The sequence below is a fragment of the Rhagoletis pomonella genome, unplaced genomic scaffold, assembly GCF_013731165.1.
Source record: "Rhagoletis pomonella isolate Grant_MI unplaced genomic scaffold, Rhpom_1.0 Rhpom_scaffold_00018, whole genome shotgun sequence".
NCBI classification, from domain to species: Eukaryota; Metazoa; Arthropoda; class Insecta; order Diptera; family Tephritidae; genus Rhagoletis; species Rhagoletis pomonella.
This window is the reverse complement of record NW_023458572.1, coordinates 616874-638335: the sequence shown is the minus strand read 5'-3', so window position 1 is coordinate 638335 and position 21462 is coordinate 616874. Positions and strand designations below refer to the sequence as shown.

At 34.7% G+C, this 21462-nt stretch overlaps 1 pseudogene; it reads left to right on the top strand.

Moving 5' to 3' along the window:
- Positions 1-21462, top strand: part of LOC118749527 — a 38292-nt pseudogene that overhangs the window by 14494 nt on the left and 2336 nt on the right.

Genomic DNA, 21462 nt, shown 5'->3' with positions numbered 1-21462 from the left:
TACAACCACCACAATGGCAAGTGTAACGGAAATGGTCCGGCACGCGCAGTGGCAAAGCCAATCTATTATACATGAATACACACGCACGCACTTGCACACGCAAACAAAGCTAACAACCGTATGTACTGCATTTACCTGCAATACATTTATACATACTTTTCCAGTGTTTGCACTCTTTCATCGCTATTCAGGCTGCTCGAATAGGCATGTGAAAAAAACGGTGCACAAACACATAAATAGTAAGTTTTGAAAAGGCAAAAGAGTTGACGGCCAACACAGCGCTCTCCCTCTGTGGTTACGCATACGCCTCGTTGCACCAGTAACCAGCAGCACTCTTTGATAAAACTGGATGAGAATGGTAATGTGTGAGAGTGTGTGTGTGCAGCTGCGGTTTAACGCTGCGTGGGTGCATACAGTAAGCCATTTTATATTGCTAAGCGAAAAGAAAAAATCGTCATAAAGAAGTGTAGGCGCTCCGCGTGGAAAAAAGCCTTCACAACTATTTACAAAAAATAAAATAAAAATAAAAATGAATATGTCGAAAAAATCACAAACGCTTAAGGCAAGCAAAAAGCTTTTAGAGGCACTTGCTTCCTTTTTGACTGTTTTCTCGCTTCCTCTCCACTCTTGCTAATAAATTAAAATAAAGTTGGCGTGAAGATTGTATACTTGGCGTTCGACGCGCCAAATGTTTCCCTCAGTTATTTTTTTGCTAAAAGAAAATCTCATTTGAATTGCGGTGGCGGATTTTCGAGGTCTAATTAAATGCTGTTTTTTACATTCCCATTTCCTTCTCAAGTTTTTTTCGATGCTGATTCGCTTTGCTTTACTTTTGTTTTCATATTTGCTTTCCGCACCAAGAAGTCCTTAATGAGTTGAGTTACACAACGCATAGTGAGTAAAAATAACGATTATACATTTCACGCTATGCATCCGTATATAAAAAACTTCAAAGTAGCTGGAAAGGATGGTGAAAAAAAACAAAAGTGTTTAAAAACTTGTCAAGGAACTTGCAGACAGTTTCACAGCACAACAACAACAACATCAACAACTTAAGTCAACAATTTGGATCTGTGTGGGACGAGCCACTGTAAACGGTAGGTAAGGGCGTGAAAAAAATGCTGCGCCATAATTGTATTTATGCAAAAATAATGAAGGAAGGAAAACAAACCCGAGCAAACAAAAAAGTGCTCGAAAACTTATGGAATTTTTTTTCCAGAAAAAAAGCAAAGAAAATTAGTTAGAAACTTTCAGCTAATTGCAATTTGATATTTCCTGGAAAAACTAAAAAACGAAATCGGCAAGCGAAAAAGGCAAGCGGAAGGGCGAAAAGGCATCTTTCCCTTATAAAGGATATGCCCACGCTGTAGTAAATTAATTTTAGTTCACCACAACAACCATCTCCGTATTTACTTAAATAGCATAATAAAAAAAAAACAAATAAAATTAAAGCAACTCAAAGCAGTTAAATCCCAAATGAAGGCTGCAGAGAATGTCGGTCCTAACCAAACTAAATACCATTACAACAAGAACAAGTGCCACGCATAAGAAAAAAACAAAGGCAATCTTGTGCAAAGTTTTTTTTTCAATATCCAACTAAAGAATTACACCATTTTTTCCTTTTTATTTTCTTTCTTATTTTCCGGTTTTTGTTTTCGCACAAGCCAATTTCCGCCAATACCCGCAGTTTGCCCTCGGCACATCTTTTGGCCAAATTGAATTGCAAATTGCGGCAACTATTCGCCATTGCATCAAAAGCGGCTCAAGTGTTTTGCTCCAAAGTAATTTGAACTTTTGCTCGAATTTCAAGGGCCAACAAACGCACACATGCCCATACACTTGCACACGCATTAGACTGGGTCGAAAAAAATCGTTCACTTACTTTAGAGATCATTTTTTTCATTTTCTTATGTATGAAGATGAACATGTCTTCAGACATTTTTCGTTTTAATGCTGAAATTCAAACATAGCTGAGCTGTATTTTGGAATGAATATCAGATATCCCTGCAACAGTTTGGTACGTAAACAGACCAGTTTTCAAATGAACTGGCAACTCAATTTTTCCATTTTTTCCTGACAAAAACCTTTCACACATAATTAGAAAAAAATACTTTTTCACAGAATTAAAATCAGTTGAGCGACTAGGACAGACATTGCCGTCAAACGAAATACATTTTTATATTTAAATTTACTTAAACACCTATAATATTTAATTTAAAGAATATACCAAAATCCTATTTTTCAGACAGTTGACAGAACTATTAGAAAAAAATTAGTGTGTTAAGGATTTCTCAATCCCTATTCTTTTGATACAAATATTTTATTTTATTTTTTAAATTTCTTTTACTAAATAAACCACAACGATCGCAGCGCCACCTACTTTACTCAATTGTAAGCCTGAACCTCGCAGGGATCTGCTCAAACAAGCACAACATATTTCATCATTCAAATCAGTCAAGCTGCGTAATAGTTGAGTAATAGCAATATGTATAAAAAATCTATGAAACCATGCAATAGTAATTTCTTGGTTTTATCATTTTTCTGGCAAAACATAAAAAATAAGATGGAGCCGATTAGTTATGCGCCGTTGTCATGCGAAGGACGTCTAATTTAGTGAAATATATATATATATAGGTTTTCGATAATCACACGCATATTCTTACATCGTGCTAAGGCAGGTAAGAAGAGAAAAACTCCTTTTTTCTATTTCTAAGAAGTGCCAAGGACGAGAAGCTTCATCCTTTAGTAACAAGCTAAGGTGTAGCTATGATGGTGATATGTAATTAGCAAAATATATTTTCCTACCTTCCGGAACCGACCCAGTCTAATACAACAACCAAACAAAGTCTACATTAATTCTTCACTTGCTGTGCGCTTCATCGCTGCTCCATGTAGTGGCTTTTATTTTGCATTTAAATTTTCGCATTTTCGGAACAAAAACTTTGCTATCACTTCTAAATCATCTCAAGTCAATAGAAATTTTACATATATTTATTTGCAAGATTGCATGAATAGTTGTACTGTGCAGAGACCGAGCCGCTGCTCTTTGTTACAACCTTCGAATACTTCCTACATTCTACAGCACCATTCAATGAACATTGTGCCACAAGAAGCGAATCAGAAACAGATTCAGCAATGTCAATTGTTCTTAGTGCATCGAAAGAAATTCCTGAACAAGTTGAACCATTTCAAGCGGAAATCAGTTTTGCAAACAAAAATCTTTTCAACGGTATGCAACCTTTTTTTGGTGCCTCCTAATAATAAATATTTACCATTAAACATTCTGTTTTAAAGTGTTATTTTTCAGTGTCCTTTTTCGTTCAAACACTTGGTTTTCGAACAAAATGTATGTTTGAAGGGCAGATAAATTTTAAAACCCACTTTCGAAAATGCCATTAAACAAATAAATAAATAATTTAATTACATACACAAATGTCAAACTGGTTAAATGTAAAATTTTACAAATGCAAAAAATGTAAATGTAGTTATGTCAAATGATCAAAACTCAAGCGAAATTCCCAAAAGCATATAAAGCTCTATTATTTTGTCAAAACAATGCAATGCACGAGCCTTGTGTAGACACACACACACACACACACAAGGCACAGCGTTTATTTATTTAACAGCACGTCAACAAGCGGCAATTTGCGAAAACGTTGCCACAGCAGCGTTTTTGTTGGCGCTAACAAATTTTGCGCTTGCAATTATGCTCCAAATTTTTGCTTGGACACTTGTATAGATATATCTATGTACATACATACATTTGTATGTATATGATGTAATCCCTGTAGATAAACGACTTGGGACTAGCCCAAGCTGGTTCGGTTAGAAACAAAATAAAAATCGATGTATTTTCTTATTGTTCTTGCATAAAAATATGATTGTTTTTGAAGAAGTGGACTTATCAACCTTTCACTCTAAGCTAGCAATGCACAGTGTTTCGACTATGTGGAGGCACGTGGAAATAATAGTTAGCCTGCACCGATTTCGGCGAAAATTAACGTGTGCTCTAATTTTACTTAGGAATAAGGAATTATGAAATTTGGTAATAATAAGGTAAGGGATAAGTTCCACGCATTACTCTTGTGTGCGGAAATATTGAATTACATCCGATTTCGATGAAATTAAGTTTTTACACTCCCTTTTATTGGAAAATTTTAAATATAAAATATAGCGAATATTGGAACACTATAACGAGTACAAATCGTAAAAAATATGGGCCCAGGCATTAAATGCGATTGAAATGTAGTTAGTTTTTGTTTGCTGCTTTCCACTCTCAGAAAACAAAGGTTGTACTTAAAAATTACATAAGTGTAAATACTGTCTTTTTTTCCAATGTTTGGTGTGATTTTTCCATTGTTCGAAATTTTTTTTTAGCAAAATAACGCAAAAAGAAGCCGAAAATCGAAAATTTAGAAAATCGAAATATACATATATTTGTAAAGCCGCGCAAAAATATTCCAATTATAAATTCAAAAGCTTCATAGAATTCTCTAAAACAGGCGTCTAATTTTAAGACCTGAAGAACCGGTACTAACGCTTTTTTTACTAATGATCTATAGCATCTACATTTAAAAGTAAATTTTTTGATAAAATAAATAGGAAAGTAACAAATAAATGCTAAACAGCTTCACCTGAATATTCCACGATATTTTAAGGATTGATTACAGGTGAAAACGAAACACTAGCTTTAATGAGTTCATCGCCAAAGGCAGCTAAACTGGTTAGTCGGTATACCGCCGATGCCAGTATTTTTTGGAAATGTACCATTCGTGGAGTTGATGTGAAATTTTGTATTTATGACTTTTACTTTTTCCTCTCTAAGCCCAACCGGTTTTTTATCAACTGTCACCAAAAAATTTTTTCCACCTGCCTCCGTATAGTCGAAACACTGTGCAATGTGTACATTTGGACTGGTAAGAAGCTAGTTAAATACTACCATACTGATTTGATTCTCTAGTTTGGGGTTTTCATGCCGTGCAGTAGCACAACTCAACAACAATAACAATACCAAAGCCCCTTGGTAGCAAATCAAAAATTGCACAAGCAATTTCGCTCGAAATTTTCCGCTTAATTGTGATAATCATTGTGGCAGCAGTAGCTAGTTAACATGCCCGTGTTGCCATATTTCGTGTGTAAATGCGAAAATCAACAACAAAACTTTCATATAGTGTTATAGTGGACGACCCTTACTTTGTATTTGCGTCTATATTTGTTTTCTTTCTGATGCCAGTTGCCAGTTGCTCATTGGGGCACACACATTTTTAATTTATTTACTAACTAGCTGCGCAATCGCTCTGCGGTCAAGCTTGTTAAAGGTATTTGCCATAGTTTACGCATCCCTTTTTGTTTCTTCCAAAGTCGCTTTGTTTTTTTAAATACCCGAATTTTCAATTTCATAGCGATCAAATAAAAAGGCGCTCATCAAATCGTTGCCACAAATATTTGCAATTACTGCTGCACTACGCTGTTTGCAATTTTTCTACTCAATCACTTGTTTTTCCATTTTTTGTGGTAGTGAATTTAATTTATTTTCAGATAATTTCCTAGCAAAAAAAAAAAAAAACAAAATACAAATACGATTTTTTATTTAGAAAGGAAAATATAAAACAGCAATTATGCAATTAAAGCTACAGTGAAAATGAGAGTAGTTGTCTGGCAAATAGCCAATTGAAATTTTGTGAGATTTCGAGTAGTGCATTTGAGGCAATTAAATTGTGGTAAAATAATTAAAAGTTATGTAACTCATTCGGTGAATATACTACGAATATTCGTACGCAAAATGTATGTATGAATTGCAGAAGCATTTTAAGTGACCTATTAAAATGATTCAATTGGAAAATCGACTGAAAGTACTGACGACCTGAATCAATGTTATATTTTTTTTTTAAATATGTGCAATTTTAAGGCAAAAACTTTAGCCTTATCTATAGATTTATTTTGTAGTATAAGGGTAAGTGTCCAGCGCCCTCTGAGCTGACCCAATAGCCATCTGTCTAGGAGTAAACCACACGAGGTCAGGGGACTTAATCTGCCGGGGAGCAGTTCTTCAAGGATTAATTCCCTGTCTTGCCAGCTTATCGGCCATGCAGTTTGCAGCATAATAATCTGATGCTGTCAAGCAATCCCTTACCGTTCTCGAACGAACTATCAGAGATCCAAGAGCCTTGATGGCTGCTTGGATGTCGGAGTAAATATTCACCTACTTGCAAAGCGTTACACTAGTTAGCAACTAATCGGAAGCCTTCTGTATTGCGGCTACCTCTGCTTGGAAAACACTACATTGATACGGTTGTTCGCAGAACACATGTTCACCTACCTTCCCATTGAGCTGCAATTCATCCGTAAATACTTTTACTGCTCCTCGATTTTAGATACTGCACCCCTCACAGTCCTCCCTCGCTGGGATATGGGTGGTGAAAGATCTCTACGGACCTAAACTCAGCGTGCGGTGCTATATTCGAGTTGGCAGGAACTCGAAGCTTCTTAGGATAGTGGCGTGCGCATATCCGGAAGCGAACTTAGGACCCAACCCACTTAGCTTTACTGCGGCGCGAGCAGCGTCAGCTCTGCCTGCCATGTCTATGGGCAGAACGCTTGGCATATCAATAAGCGCCAGAATAGGGTTGTTTCGATGTGTCCCACTGATTTAAATTAGTATTGATCTTGCACTCCTTCCAGCTTTTTGACGATGAAGGCCTTGTTCATGGCGTGCCACCAGACTAACACTCCAAAAACTAAAATTGGCTTGATAATAGTTTCATAAATCCAATGAACGAATTTCAGTAAGAGACCCCAGCACTTTCCAATGGCCCCCCTGCAGCAATATAACGCAACTGTTGCCTTCTTGACTCGTTCCTCTACGTTCGGATTCCAGAAAAGCCTCGACAACATCTCAAATAATTATGTTTTGGTTTTATTTATTCAAAGTTTAAATTATTTTGCTTTCGTTTGGTATACATATGAGAAGTATTGGTTGGTCTAAGTATGATATCCGCTTTTGTCCTGAAATAAACCTCACCAAACAAACATTATTCTTGTTCGCAAATTTATAAAAAAATTTAACATCTTGATGAGCTTAACAATAGATAATTAATTAATTGCTTCTAACGCACCTGTTAACATTTATCGACAGCTCATATCAAATTTCGCGATCAAATTGGTTCACCAGCAAACTACACACATATTTGTGTCAATATGTTTGTACATTTCGCATATCACAGCGATAGCCAGCAATCGGGTTTAATTGATTCGGCAACATACGGCAACAACTCATTACTGTAAAAGCGACGATAAAATATGACTTACCGCTAATGCCTTGATTGGATAACAAACGAGCACTCAATTTAATTGATTCAATGACAAATTGTTTGATTAACACAAACCACATACCCACATATCTTTCTATTCGCATAAGATAAGTATGTATATGTGTATGTGCTAAATTTTAATGCATTTGCTATAAAGTCGTCGTGCTAAATATATTACTCGAAATTTGTGAGCACACAAAATAAATTTATAAAAGGAAATAATAATACATAAATCACGATCTAAATCACATTTGCTTTGATTTTAATAAAAAAGCAGTAACGTCTTCGGTTTTGTGTAAAGTAATACATCTCAATGAACACCCGCAGGCTCTCGAATAATTGTTTGTTGTGGGTGACTTGGATTCACATCCCTCGTATCTTTTGCAGCTTCCATTATTTCGTTTCTACGTTATTTGCTGTGGTTGTCAAAATTAATAAATTCAAGATTTAAAAGATGCTACAAAGCCGTATGCTTTCTCTAAAGTCATATCAAGATATCTCTTACAAGTATTTAGTCAATTTGATAATTTGATAATACGTCACTACGTATGCTTGTCTGTGTAAAAAATCACTCTGTAATCCACACAAACATATATTTTAATGCACATGGCAAAAGCCAAAACTAACGAAATTCTCAATTCAATACAAATTTCTCTCTCTTTCCCAAATTTATATTTACTTCCAGGACGAGAGAAATCAATTACTTGTAACAAATATGTGGCAGAAAGTTGGTAAATTGGCAAGCAAATCAAAAGCAAATGCAATAAAATATTGTCGCAGCACAATAACCAATGAAATCATACAACAGTATTCCGGGGGAAAATAAACAATAAACAAATGAAATCAAATAAATATCAAATAAATATCGAGACTTTGTAAAAATGCAATAAATGAGTTTCCCAGCAGTCCGCTCGTTACGATTAGTTGTTGTTTGTGTGGTAAGAGCCTTTGCCAGCTGGAATACAAATTTTATTCAAATCAGAAATATTGCTACAGCTACAACATCACTAAGCTCGATTAGAGACGCATTAACCTTTAGCGCCGGCAAATTGTCTGTCCAGGGAGTAATGTTAAAAACAAATTGGTATAAACTTGCAGACAGACAGCAAATAAATAGAAAATCTGTGTGAGTCTCAAGATTATACTAAGAGAGGTGGCAACACGCGGGACAATATTAAATGCTAAAATTTAGTATCAAGCGATAAAGGCGGGAAGTGGTTACGATTTTTACATTTTCGTCGTTTCGTTAAAGATTTTTCCACTCCTGCTATGTTCCGAGCATTTTTTTAATTTCCTCACTTTTGTTTTGGTTACTTCTTTCCGATAAGTTTAGCAGCCATATTCACAGCCGAGGGCTTACATATTCGCACAGAATGACAAAGCAAAACATACATTTGACTGGTTTTCGGTTAGTAATAAATTTTGTTTACTCCGTGGTACTTCTGAAGTTGCTAGTATGAGCATTTAATGCTATAGTTGTAGTTGGAAGAGGTTTGCCATTGAGAAAGATCGTTACCTTATGTCCCATCCTCGGTAAATATAGTTCTAGGCAGGGACGGAAAATACTAAAGATTTTTTTAAATTTCAATCTTAATCTACAACGAATTTTATTTTTAGAAATTAAAACTAAATTTAATATTTTGGTTATATTTTTTCCCTCCAAAGAAATTATTATTACTTAACCGTGCGACAAAAGCAAAAATAATTCCAAACAAAGGAAAAAATCGATATACTCACGAAACCATGGGCCAGATACAGTAAAACTGCGTTTTTAGTTTTTCACTCTGGCATCAAGATTTTTTCAAAGGACTTTGAAATTTTAAATGTATGATTGATTCAAAAAATTATTTAAAAAAATCAGTGTAAGATTAACTAACAATATACGTTCCAAATGAAAGAGAAAATAAAGTGTTTTGGTTTAATAGGACGAATAGGTATTGAAAATACGCTTTTAATAAATTTATCTTATCAAAAAATTTATTCTGTTATAATTCTACAGAATTTTTTATTTTACCCTTATTGTTATCCTACATTGCACAGAATTAAAAAAAATAAAATTTTAAATAATCACATTTTTTAAATTTCAAAGTTCTCTAAAAAAACTGAATATCAAGGAGAAAACTAAGTACGCAGTTTTATTATAATTTACCCATAGTTTCGCGAATATATTAATTTTTTTGTGTGTAAGATTTACTGTCGCACAGTGATATTTTAAGATTTTTTTACTCAAATATAATAATTATTATTGTGTTTTATTTTTCCCCTTAAGAATAATGATTATTCAAAAAATACAAGAGCTATACCAGCATGATTTCCAATGTACCCTTTTTAGAGGTAGCAACACACTAATAAAAGGAATAAGTCTCAAAATTTTCAGGTAAAAATTCCAATTAATTGCGTCTGTTTGGCCTTCTGAATTTTATAAAGAATCGTTATCTATAAATGGAAAAATTAGACTCAATAATAGCTATTATCACTGAGCGATAAAGAAAAAAATTAAATAAAAACTATTTTCACTGAGCGAAAAATAAAACTCAATAATAGTTATAGCCAAATTCACAGTACGTAGCTCACTCAGAATCGGCCGAGTTTGGCCCCTATTGTTTTAAAGCGAGACAAAATTAAAATCACTCAGTAAAGATTAAATGCTGATTTAAATAATTTTACTTATAATGATTACGTTGAAGATATTATAGTTTCATGTGTCCCCGTTTGTCACCCGTATTATTAAGGCTTTTACTCCCCAAGTGGCATACTTTCAGAGAAAAATAATTCGTTCCGATCCGGCTGCTGTCATTTCCAAATTTTCCCACCAACTATTTCTCTTTCAGTCTCAAGAAAATAACTGCTGGCACGTGAAATAAAATACTTTCAGGATTTATTACAGAAATCTTTTCCAATGAAAAACTACTTTGTAGCAGAAAACTGATGCAGCAGCACTGCAATGAAATTTCATATTGCTTGCCACTCGAAAAGGGAAACAAACTCTCGGTAGATTTGCCTAAAAATTAACACAAGGCCATCGGCACTAAGCAGATGCAATGTAATAGCCTTCTTTACTTTGGCACATCCAAAGAGGCAGCAACAAGTATTTATGTGTTTATTTTGAAATGAAAAAAAGTACCAAAATATTAGAGTAACAGAAAAATCGGCAGCTGAAAGACAGCTAAATGAAGGAAAGCAGTGTAAAGCGCTCGAAAGCAGAAAAGCGAATCTCTTTGATGCTTTGGTACCTAAAACTCATCACTTCCAGTTTTATCACAATGAAGGACAATCAAAACCCCTGGCAAAGAAATTTCTACAAGAAATAAAAAGGCCTTAAAAACTATCACTTGCGCAGCGCATACGTATCCGCAATTTACTTATGTACATAGGTACATCGAGACTAAACAGCGTTAAAGGAAATTTGATGATAGTGATGCCGGATTTTTAACGAAGTCACACAATTGTAGATTGTTGGACAATTACCTGGGATTGAATTTGTCTCTTCTTGAGCTGCTACCTACCCTCGCCCACCTTTCCTAACAAATGGGAGCAAGTTAATCGCACTAACAAGGCGAAAATCTCTAGTAAAGTAATTTTCAAATTGAATCGCAATTACTGATTCAAGCTCAATTGCTTTTACACACTTTACCGCATTAATGTGTGTGTGTGTGCAAACGCTCACAAATGTTGAGGGATGGGTGCGGCGTTGCGTATGAGTGACATTAATTGTTTCTCAGACAGGAATGCACTTCACATACATATGTAGGTATGTAAAAATGGACATCAGACCGTACCAGAAAAAAAATTTTTTCACCGCACACCCCTAAGTCTAAATTGTTTTTGCAAGACAATTTCGAAAACAAAAATTCTCGTTCGTAGGGATCGGCTTTACGTTTTTCCTCATACATTTGATATTTACAGTCGGATCTTTATCTCGGTGTTCTTGTCTCCTGGTTACTAGATACTTTTTGTTCCAAATTTAGCTCAAGGACCCCGTTCTAGTACTTACCCCCATATATCAGTCGTTATCACCGCAACGTACCACCCTAATGTCAATTTTTCCGAGGAAAATTATTCGATTAGAACTACTAAAGTTAAACTTTATTGCCAGTAGGTGTCACCAAAAAAATGCTAAAAAAATGCATCGACCAAAAAAAATGTTTCTTTTTCAAACTTTCCTTGAAAATGTAGTTTAGACTCAATGGTGTAAGGCGCATTTTTTTGTTTCTTTGTGAGGTGGTGCGGCCTAATGATATATGTGTGTATGTATGTGCTAAACCTATAAATGCTTTCCATGCTCATGCCATTTGTTTTATTACTTTTACAACAACAAAACGAAGAAAGCATTCTTTTGTCTTCACTTGCTTTGCAATTACCGATCACTCATTCAGGAATTATGGCGCGCAAATGGCATACAAGCAAATGTGATTTGGGTGAATGTGGAACATGTGTGCCAATTGACAAAATGTGAACACCAAATGCTCATTTTTCATTACAAAATAAAAGGACTGGGCACAATGATATTACACAATATTTGTTGGCTCATTTGTGCCCCTTTTTTAGAATGGATTGCGAAATTCGCTCTGCCTTGTAACTCATCTACGATTTGCTGGTTTCATTTATAATTTAAAATGCAGTGCTGGGCTTTCCTCTGCCTGGCTTCTTGGTGTCAACTTACGTGGTTGTGTTTTGCTACGCTCAGACCACAGTCATGCCTCCCTGTAATTTGTTTCTACGGACTTTCTTTTGTTCTACAGCGTCCTGGTTATTTGTTCGACGATGTTTGGACTCTTCATTTGCTTTGCCAAAATTTTACTTTGCGGAAATGGGAAACGGCTTTTTATGATATTGCTAGGACATTGCCCGCTGCTGTAGCAGAAAAACGGCAACAAAATTATTTTGGTATTTTAAAGCATTCTTCGGTGCAAGTGTGCTCGAATTTAATGCTTGTTAAAACTTTTTTTATATACAGAAATTTGGTACTTTTAGTTTTCAAATTTTCCTACATATTTTTGACTCTATTTCGTGGATTTACTAAAAGGCTGTCACAATTCAAAGAACGAAATTTTTCAGAAGACTCATTATAAGTTTTCAGGTTGCTCTCGAAATATACAAAAAAGAGTTGCATATTGTCTTCTTACATGGAAATAAGACACTATTTGGCGCAAGGATTTGGAATACTCAGTCGCGTTTCGTAGGTCCATAGCTTCCAGTTTGAGTTCCATTACTTAATTGCTCGCGGTTCACCAAATTAGTGCAAAGCACCCCAGCACGATACCAGTAAAAAATAAAATTCCTGATTTTTATGCGCTGCTAGTCAGTTTGCGCTTAGTCTTCGACCAATTTGCCACTTCTACTCAGCAACAAACCCTTTCTCTCCGTGCCGCGTTTCACATTCCGTTATTGCCGTCTTGTTAGTACCACCCATCCATTAAAAATTGCAATTTTGCAGATGTATGATATCCATATTTCGAATCGAACTAGTCCCTCCCACTTTTGTTAACTTTGAAGTAATAAAGAATAAAAACCATCTAAATTTAGACTTCTGGTTTAGGAAAAAAATAGGAAAACGGTTATTTTCTGCTGCTAAAAAAAATCGAGCCATGAGTAACTTACAAATTTTAGGGATGTGTTTGTCAATTTCTTGTAAAGTATGTAGTCGCACACTGATCCAAACAGTGTAGTCTTCATTTTTATTTAAACTTCAGTTAAGCAATATTTCATACATATTGGGTTCCCTGTAAGATAATTGGGCATATTCATGTTATGCAAAAATATGGAACGCTGCTTTGGGTCATCGTGATTTAGGCACAGGCACGCCTTCCCTTGGCGGAAAGAAATCATTTAAGCTTCTTCTATGATAATTTCTCAATAAACCCCGTACCATCTAAGTCTAATGAATTTTGGCCAATAAGGTGCTTTGTATTTTCTGGTGAACCACTGGAATATGTAGCCAGATTTAGGCGATTAAATCCTCCGTGATACTAAATAACTTTCACTATGAAACAGCGCCAATTTAAATGATTATAGCGATTCAGACTACGACTTATAAATCTATTGGATGGACTGTGAAAAGTTGTCCTATATATATTACTTAAAAAATACTGTTTTCTCACGAAGCTACAAGTAGAGTAAGGCCCTTTAATAACTTAATAACAATATTGGGTTATCAGGTCTCTATCAATACAAGATTAATTGTTGTCTTTCACGAAGTTCTTTAAATAAGGCTTGAGCTAAATACTAAAGTATATTCATGAATATCACGTTTTATTTTTTACTTGAGTTTAACTTAACTTAAAATTTGCAAGTATTTCTTTAATGCATTCACCCGAATTTCGGGGGGTTATTACTAATCCCTACAAATGCAAACTACTATCTACTATATGAAATTATAATCAAGTAAATTGCTTTCTATCAGGTATTGTCTGGTAGAATTATCTTCGACCAGTCTAATTTAGATAAGAAATTATAACGCGTCCAAAGGACTGCCCCTGTTGAAATCAGTGAAACTCTCCGGACCACTCCTACTCTAGCAGTCAACGTTGTGGTTAGCATAGTACCACTAGGTGCTGAGTTTTCTTTTAATCGTGCTCATTGTCACCTGACAATTTTAGTAAGCTTCGTCTTCACGCCTAAATAAACTGATCTACGTGTACCAGTGTTGGCGTCGAATGAATCATTCCTGCAAGGAATGCGAGAAGAAAAAAGCTTCTGGGGCATATATCCATGAAAATATTCCCGTATGGGCGAAGTTGAACGGAAGAGTAGGAGGATATATTTTTTTCAGGAACTCTCGGTAGAGCTCAACTAAGCAGCAATCAAGGTTTTATGATCGCTTATGGGGCGTTAGAAACTACGAAAAAATTGCCTGATCTCTCTTTGGCACTTTGGGTGCCAAGGCACAGCGACATTTCAGCTAACTGCAATACTGGTTAGTTTGCTAGACTTAACTCTTTCGAGGTTATTTGCCCTAACAGGGAGTGTATATTTAAGGTTTTCTGTAATCACATACGGACTGGTCTTGAATATATGTGACTTCTGTACAATATTTCAAGTTCCTTCCAGACGGAAGTGGCCCATTGCTGGTATAAAGGGCATCTAAAGCCGGTCAAGCAAATGGCTGCGTACTGATATGAGTCTTAAATAGTCACTGTTCAATTAGAACTAATGTGGTACGACTTAATATTTGGTCCGACTCCTACGGCAGCACCATTTGGAGGACGACTTTTTGATGTAGAAATGTTTTCGCAAGATATTTTCTTTTTTTATGAAAAAAATTAAATTAAAAATGGCAATAAGTTAAAAAAAAAACAAATCTTTTTATTTTATTTATAGGCTGATGCTTTGTATTTTGACGTTTTGGAATGCACCCGTACTTGGCCGTACACTTACATACTCATACGTGGCGTGTGAGTAACATTTTCCATTTTTCCAGATTTTACATAAAAATCAGCGCAAGGATTTTTATCTGGCGTCGTTAAAATATAATTTAATGCCGTACTGAAAGAAATTTTTTTGAAATTTTCCACAAAGTTATCGGCCTAATTTTACTGCCCTCATCGATTTTGTCCTCCTTATTCGCTGGCGGACAAGCTTAATTGCAGCAGTTTTATTTGCGTTCCTTACCCAAGCCACAGCCAATAAAAAAAAAACATTTAAACTCACCAGCGCTGGTAACAGCAAAGTCGAGTCCCTCGGGCGTGTACCAACTAATCTGCTGCGCGCAGCATTTACACTCACATACATATACAAACACACAAAGGTAGATGTTTGCACACAAAGCAGATTTTATTTTTCACCTCGAGCTGGCTCAAAGTTCACGGCAATCAAAGCTGGTCGGTGGGTCAGCGCTGCAAGTTTCCCAATAAGCTTTCTTAATTTTTAATGCCTTCATTTATAATTTACTATTTACTTATTAAGTATGTCTTTGGGGCTTAGTTAGTTTGCGTTTACATTTGTGGAAGGCTGATATGCTAAAGACGTTTTAATATTTTTTCGTGCAATAAAATACTTGTTTATGTTTTTGGGGTGAATGTTAAAATTTGTCTAATAGCTTAATTACCGAATTGCTCAAATTATCTCGGAATTTATAGAAAGTTGAAATACTTAATGTGAAACTTTAGAACATCTACGATAAAAAATACATTTTTTTTATTATTTAAAGCCAGCTGCTCTTAAGCCGGATTTCAAATTAAAAGTTTCAACATTTAATTTCTATTTAGATCTTTATTTTTAATTCTTCTGCATGCGAGCGCGCTATCAAAAAATACTCTCACCCTTTCTTTATCTTCAAACATTTAAATGCTTCCCTTGGGATTTGAAAATATTTGTGCTTGAACAGTTATTCCAACTTTAACAATAAAATAAGCAACAAATAAAACGGTGACACAAAAAAGGTTTAAATTATGCGGATTTTGGTCGTAATTTACCTTTCATATAGGCGCTTTTGTATTCTCAAAATTTATTTTAAGGTTACAGCATAGAGCTTTTCTAATGCGATTATAAAAGAAGTTACTGTTAGTTAGTTACTGATTACCACACAAACTTACCTATGTTGCTCATACGCCACGTCGGATGTGAGTGAACTTTAGTATGGACTTTGTGTACATACCTATATTTAATATTTATTTGAACAAGAAATTTTAAATTTAATCAGCATAATGTTGGCTTTGGATTATTAATTACGTAATTAATTCTATACACGAAAAAGTAGTAAATTCATGCAAACATGTTCGTCCTATTTATTATTGGTGTATAACTAGAATATTATTTTGAACGCTATTGCCAATTGTTAGAATAGTAAGAAGTGCTATACAAATGAAACATATATGTACATATTTATGTACACACGTGCATTCAGAGCTACGAGTAATGCGGAAAATTCACAGCAAAACCAACCATCTTTAATTACAAAAATGTTAAAAATTCGTAGCATTAAATGTAGCATTGCTTAAATATTAATTTATATGAGAAACTAAACGGACATTGAAAATAATTATCTGTGCAAAGTTATTTACACATATGTACATATGCTCTTTTATTTACGGTAGACTCGAATAAAGGCAAATGATTCAAATTAACGATTTAATTAAATTTTTGTAAAGTGACCCAATTATGTATTGGCTCTAAAACTGTTTCAAAATTGGGCACTTACATAATTCGTAGATACCCAGTTCTCAAAAGTTTGAAACTTTACATTTATTGGCAGTGGTTATCAATTCAGTACAAGTTCAGTAGTTCAATACTACTATAATTTACTGCAGTATTCCACCAGCAACTGTTAATATATACCGCCCGCAATAAAAAATAATTGCACAAACTTTTCATACCAATTCCACGTATTTTAATTAGAGTTTCTAAATAAATTTTGGGTATGCATTTTAAAGTTGCTAAAAATCGCATTGATTTTTGATGATTTTTTTCTGCCGGTATTATGCACTAATTAATGCGTGGTACCGTCAACAAAAAAAATATCAACAATCAACGCAATTTTTTAGCAACTTGACTCTTGCACTTTATAATATTAGAATTCAGTAAGCTATAAAACTGCATACCAAAAATTATTCTAGAAATTAAAATAAAATGCTTGGAATTGGGATGAAAAGTTTGTTGAATTTTTGTACAAAGTCTGAAATTTGGAGTTATAAGGTTATTCGTTAAAAATTTGTATATAAAAGTAACAAAGACTCAACAATTAAAATATCAACAGTCAAAACTGTTCGAAATGTTGAGGTGCTATAGTTATGTCGCGGGCTGTATATTGAGGCATATGTATGCCTACATATGTATACAAATTAGCAAACGCATTGTAATTAATATTTGTAATATAAGCCAACATCGACATAAATTACGCATATTGTTTTCTATTTTCATCATACAAGTAACATGCTTGCTAATATATTTATGTATGTCGTACGGGCATACGTGTGTTCTTTAATACATATATGTATAAGTAAATATCCGCATTACTGCGCCTCTGCGTGGCGTTAACACACATGATTTTGCTGTATCGTGTTAATCCACACATTTAATGCGAAGTAAAAAGTGGCAGGGCGTTATTGAACCACCGGACCGCTTACATCGACCTAAACACATCTCAACTCATACATACTTCCCAGCGCACATTTAAGTGTACATACCAACAGCGCTGCCATTTTTCCACTTCCAATATGTTGCTCGCGCATACTTATGCACATATACATATATGTATGTACTTTTGTAACGGGTGATTTTTTAAGAGCTTGATAACTTTTTTTTTAAAAAAAACGCATAAAATCTCATCGGTTCTTTATTTGAAACGTTAGATTGGTCCATGACATTTACTTTTTGAAGATAATTTCATTTAAATGTTGACCGCGGCTGCGTCTTAGGTGGTCCATTCGGAAAGTCCAATTTTGGGCAACTTTTTCGAGCATTTCGGCCGGAATAGCCCGAATTTCTTCGGAAATGTTGTCTTCCAAAGCTGGAATAGTTGCTGGCTTATTTCTGTAGACTTTAGACTTGACGTAGCCCCACAAAAAATAGTCTAAAGGCGTCAAATCGCATGATCTTGGTGGCCAACTTACCGGTCCATTTCTTGAGATGAATTGTTCTCCGAAGTTTTCCCTCAAAATGGCCATAGAATCGCGAGCTGTGTGGCATGTAGCGCCATCTTGTTGAAACCACATGTCAACCAAGTTCAGTTCTTCCATTTTTGGCAACAAAAAGTTTGTTAGCATCGAACGATAGCGATCGCCATTCACCGTAACGTTGCGTCCAACAGCATCTTTGAAAAAATACGGTCCAATGATTCCACCAGCGTACAAACCACACCAAACAGTGCATTTTTCGGGATGCATGGGCAGTTCTTGAACGGCTTCTGGTTGCTCTTCACTCCAAATGCGGCAATTTTGCTTATTTACGAAGCCATTCAACCAGAAATGAGCCTCATCGCTGAACAAAATTTGTCGATAAAAAAGCGGAAACACATTTCGAACCGAACACTGATTTTGGTAATAAAATTCAATGATTTGCAAGCGTTGCTCGTTAGTAAGTCTATTCATGATGAAATTTCAAAGCATACTGAGCATCTTTCTCTTTGACACCATGTCTGAAATCCCACGTGATCTGTCAAATACTAATGCATGAAAATCCTAACCTCAAAAAAATCACCCGTTATATATGAGCGCGCATACTTACATATTTTAATACACTTACATATGGCTGCTTCCATGAAAACAACTTTAAGTTTCATATTCAGATGTTGAAGCAAGGTTACGAAAACGCGAAACGGTGGAGAAAGATATGGAGAAGATTATATAAAATATTTAGTTATGTATAAAATATTAACTAGAATAATGTTTGGGGGAAAAATCTTTCACGTCCATTATCATATTTTAATTGAAAATAAAACCAACAATGAATTGCTTCTGATTAAACATGAATTGGTTGTAATTGTCCATGATTTTGACTTTATTTAAAGAATGTTTAGGACAGGAAAACCTGACAGGATTCGCAGAGTTTTACTTATCTTTACTTCACTTCTCTTTTTATCACGTCTGTTATGACCTCCTTTCTATCGATTTTCTCAACACCAGTATTCCAAGCGCATCTAATTTTTTTGTCAACTAAAGGACGGTATAAAAGCTAGACAGCGGCAAATTTTTTTACAAGTGGCTTCTGTTTTCGTATAATTTATTTACCTCTAAAGTCCTGCGAATGTCACGTCCAACATCATGGAAACAGCCATATGTATGCACTTACACAAAAATATTTATCTGCGTGAAAAAGCTTCGAGCTATTTTCGATTACCTTTTTGATTTTGTTTTGGCATTTTTCTCTGATGTTCCACTCCTTCTTATTTGTACGGCATCTGTGCACGACCGTAGGACATTCTTGTGTTGTTGTTATTGTTCATAAATCAACGTTCTTTCGTAGGCAAGTCAGTATCAGGAATGCGGTGTGTGGAGGAAATACATATTTACAATGCATTGTAGCTGACAATTTAATTTTATTCGGAAGCTTTAAAAAAAGTTGCTAGCAAGTTCAAAAATTAATCACTGCTTGCCTTGCAGAAATACTTAATATTATTAAGTAGGAATGCTACAAAAATTAAAATTTCCAAGAACTTTTGGTGGGCAAACCCTAACATTTTACATATTTATATACCATTTTTGAAAAAATCCAGGTACTTAAGAATTATTCTCGACATCCAGCTACTCTACAATGGCAACAAAATCGAAATCCACAACAACACTTTCAAAAGGACCATGCTTGGTTTATCGCGTAGGCCATCGTCAATCAAAATTACACTTAGAAACCTGTAAAACGTACAGAGAAGCGCTCAGTTGTGTTCAGCAGTACTTTTTCCTTCGCCCCCGTTGACTTAAAGAAGCCTGAATGGATCGAGGTATATACAGCAGAATCAGCTACTCTAACTTAACCCAATTTGGCTTAACATTTCTTGGTAGTGGAAAACCCAGTTGAAATATATTTAAAAAAACTGTTCTAAAATGCTCCACTTTTAATATCGACGTTGTATTTCGCTATTTTTCATTACTCAATAAATTTTATCTTTTCGACAAGTGGCAACTCTATTAAAAGAATTATAAATAAATTACCCCTAAAACTAGCTTTTTCGAAAACCATTTAATATTTTTTTATTCCTTGAAAAATTATATAAATTTAAATTATTTTAGTTGTGGCAGCGCTTTCCAAAAATATTTCATAAACCTATCTTTCTCTACAAATTTAATAACAAATTCCGCGAAGCCAAATGTTGGTACGCCTATCACATTTTAACGGAAAAAACCTCGAGAGTGCAGAAACTGTCACTGCATATCAAAATTTTCTTTAAAAAAAATCACTGGCAGCTGGCGGTAGGATTATGCAAGGGCATCATCTATGTATGTAAATATATGTGTAGGTGTATATGTACATGTATGTAGACCTACTTTCTTTTGTTGGTTTAGTTTTTCCCCATTCATGCACTTGGCATATTAAATGAAAAGCTCTCCAAATTAGCACTCATTTGCGCCTTGATGATAAATGTCTTCCACAACCCAATCAAGATGCTACTGCGATTCACGCTACACTTTTTTGCAGCACATTAGAACCTTTTGGCGGCGACATTTTCATGCCTACAGCCACATACACTATTTCTGCTTTTTATTATTTTCGTACGTATATATATATATATATTTTTTTTTTTATTTTAAGTTTGGCAAACCTTGACATTCTTATACAAATAACCATGGCATATACATGGCATGGTTGACATATGTGCAATGTATATGTATGCATTCTCACGCACACTTTTCACTTACTCACTTTTCTGCATGTCACTCACGTTTCGCTCTGTCGTCAGCCACATTAAATGAACTTCCTGTTGTTATTACTTTTTTCTTGTCTCTAAATACACTTCATGCGCACTTTTCCTACATTCGTCGGGAATACTTTTTCATTTCGTTGTTTTTTGTTGTCAAATTGCTCGTAAGTTGTAGTTTTCAACTAGCTTTTGTAAATTTTTCTTTTCATTTATTTCTTGATTTTGTTATTGCAGCTTTCATGACTATTGTACCTCTATATAGTTTGTTGATTCAATTATTATTTGGTTTTGTTGTTATAGTTGTCAGTTGAAGCAGCTGAAGTTGCTTGGAGCGATGTGATTTCACTTCAGTTTCCTTCGCTTTTATTCATTCGCTCGTTGCGCACCCGCTACTTCAGCCAAACAAATGCGAAAATCATTCAGAATAAGCAAACTTCGGTTCAAACAAAGACATATACATATGTACATACATTAGGTTGGTCCAAACATTTTTTTCCCAGCCACCCTAGAACTGAAGAATATCGAAAATAAGTATACACGTATTTTTTTTGTTTCGAAATCGTGCCGCCGGGGCTTTGAAGTTTTCCATAAATCTTACATGCGAAAAATACATTTTTTCATAGAATTTGCTATGAAATCGGTTAAAGCTAATATTTTTTGTTTGAATAATAATATATAAAAAAATATCCCTAAAATCCCAACTAACGTGTTTTTTTGTCCACTGAATTTCTCATAATGGATTATGTAAGCTTTCCAGAAATGATTTATCTGCTATTTCGGATAGAATAAATTTAAAATAAAAATAAAAAATGCATATAATTAAATCGATTAAATTTATCGTTGACTGTTAAGTATAGTAAT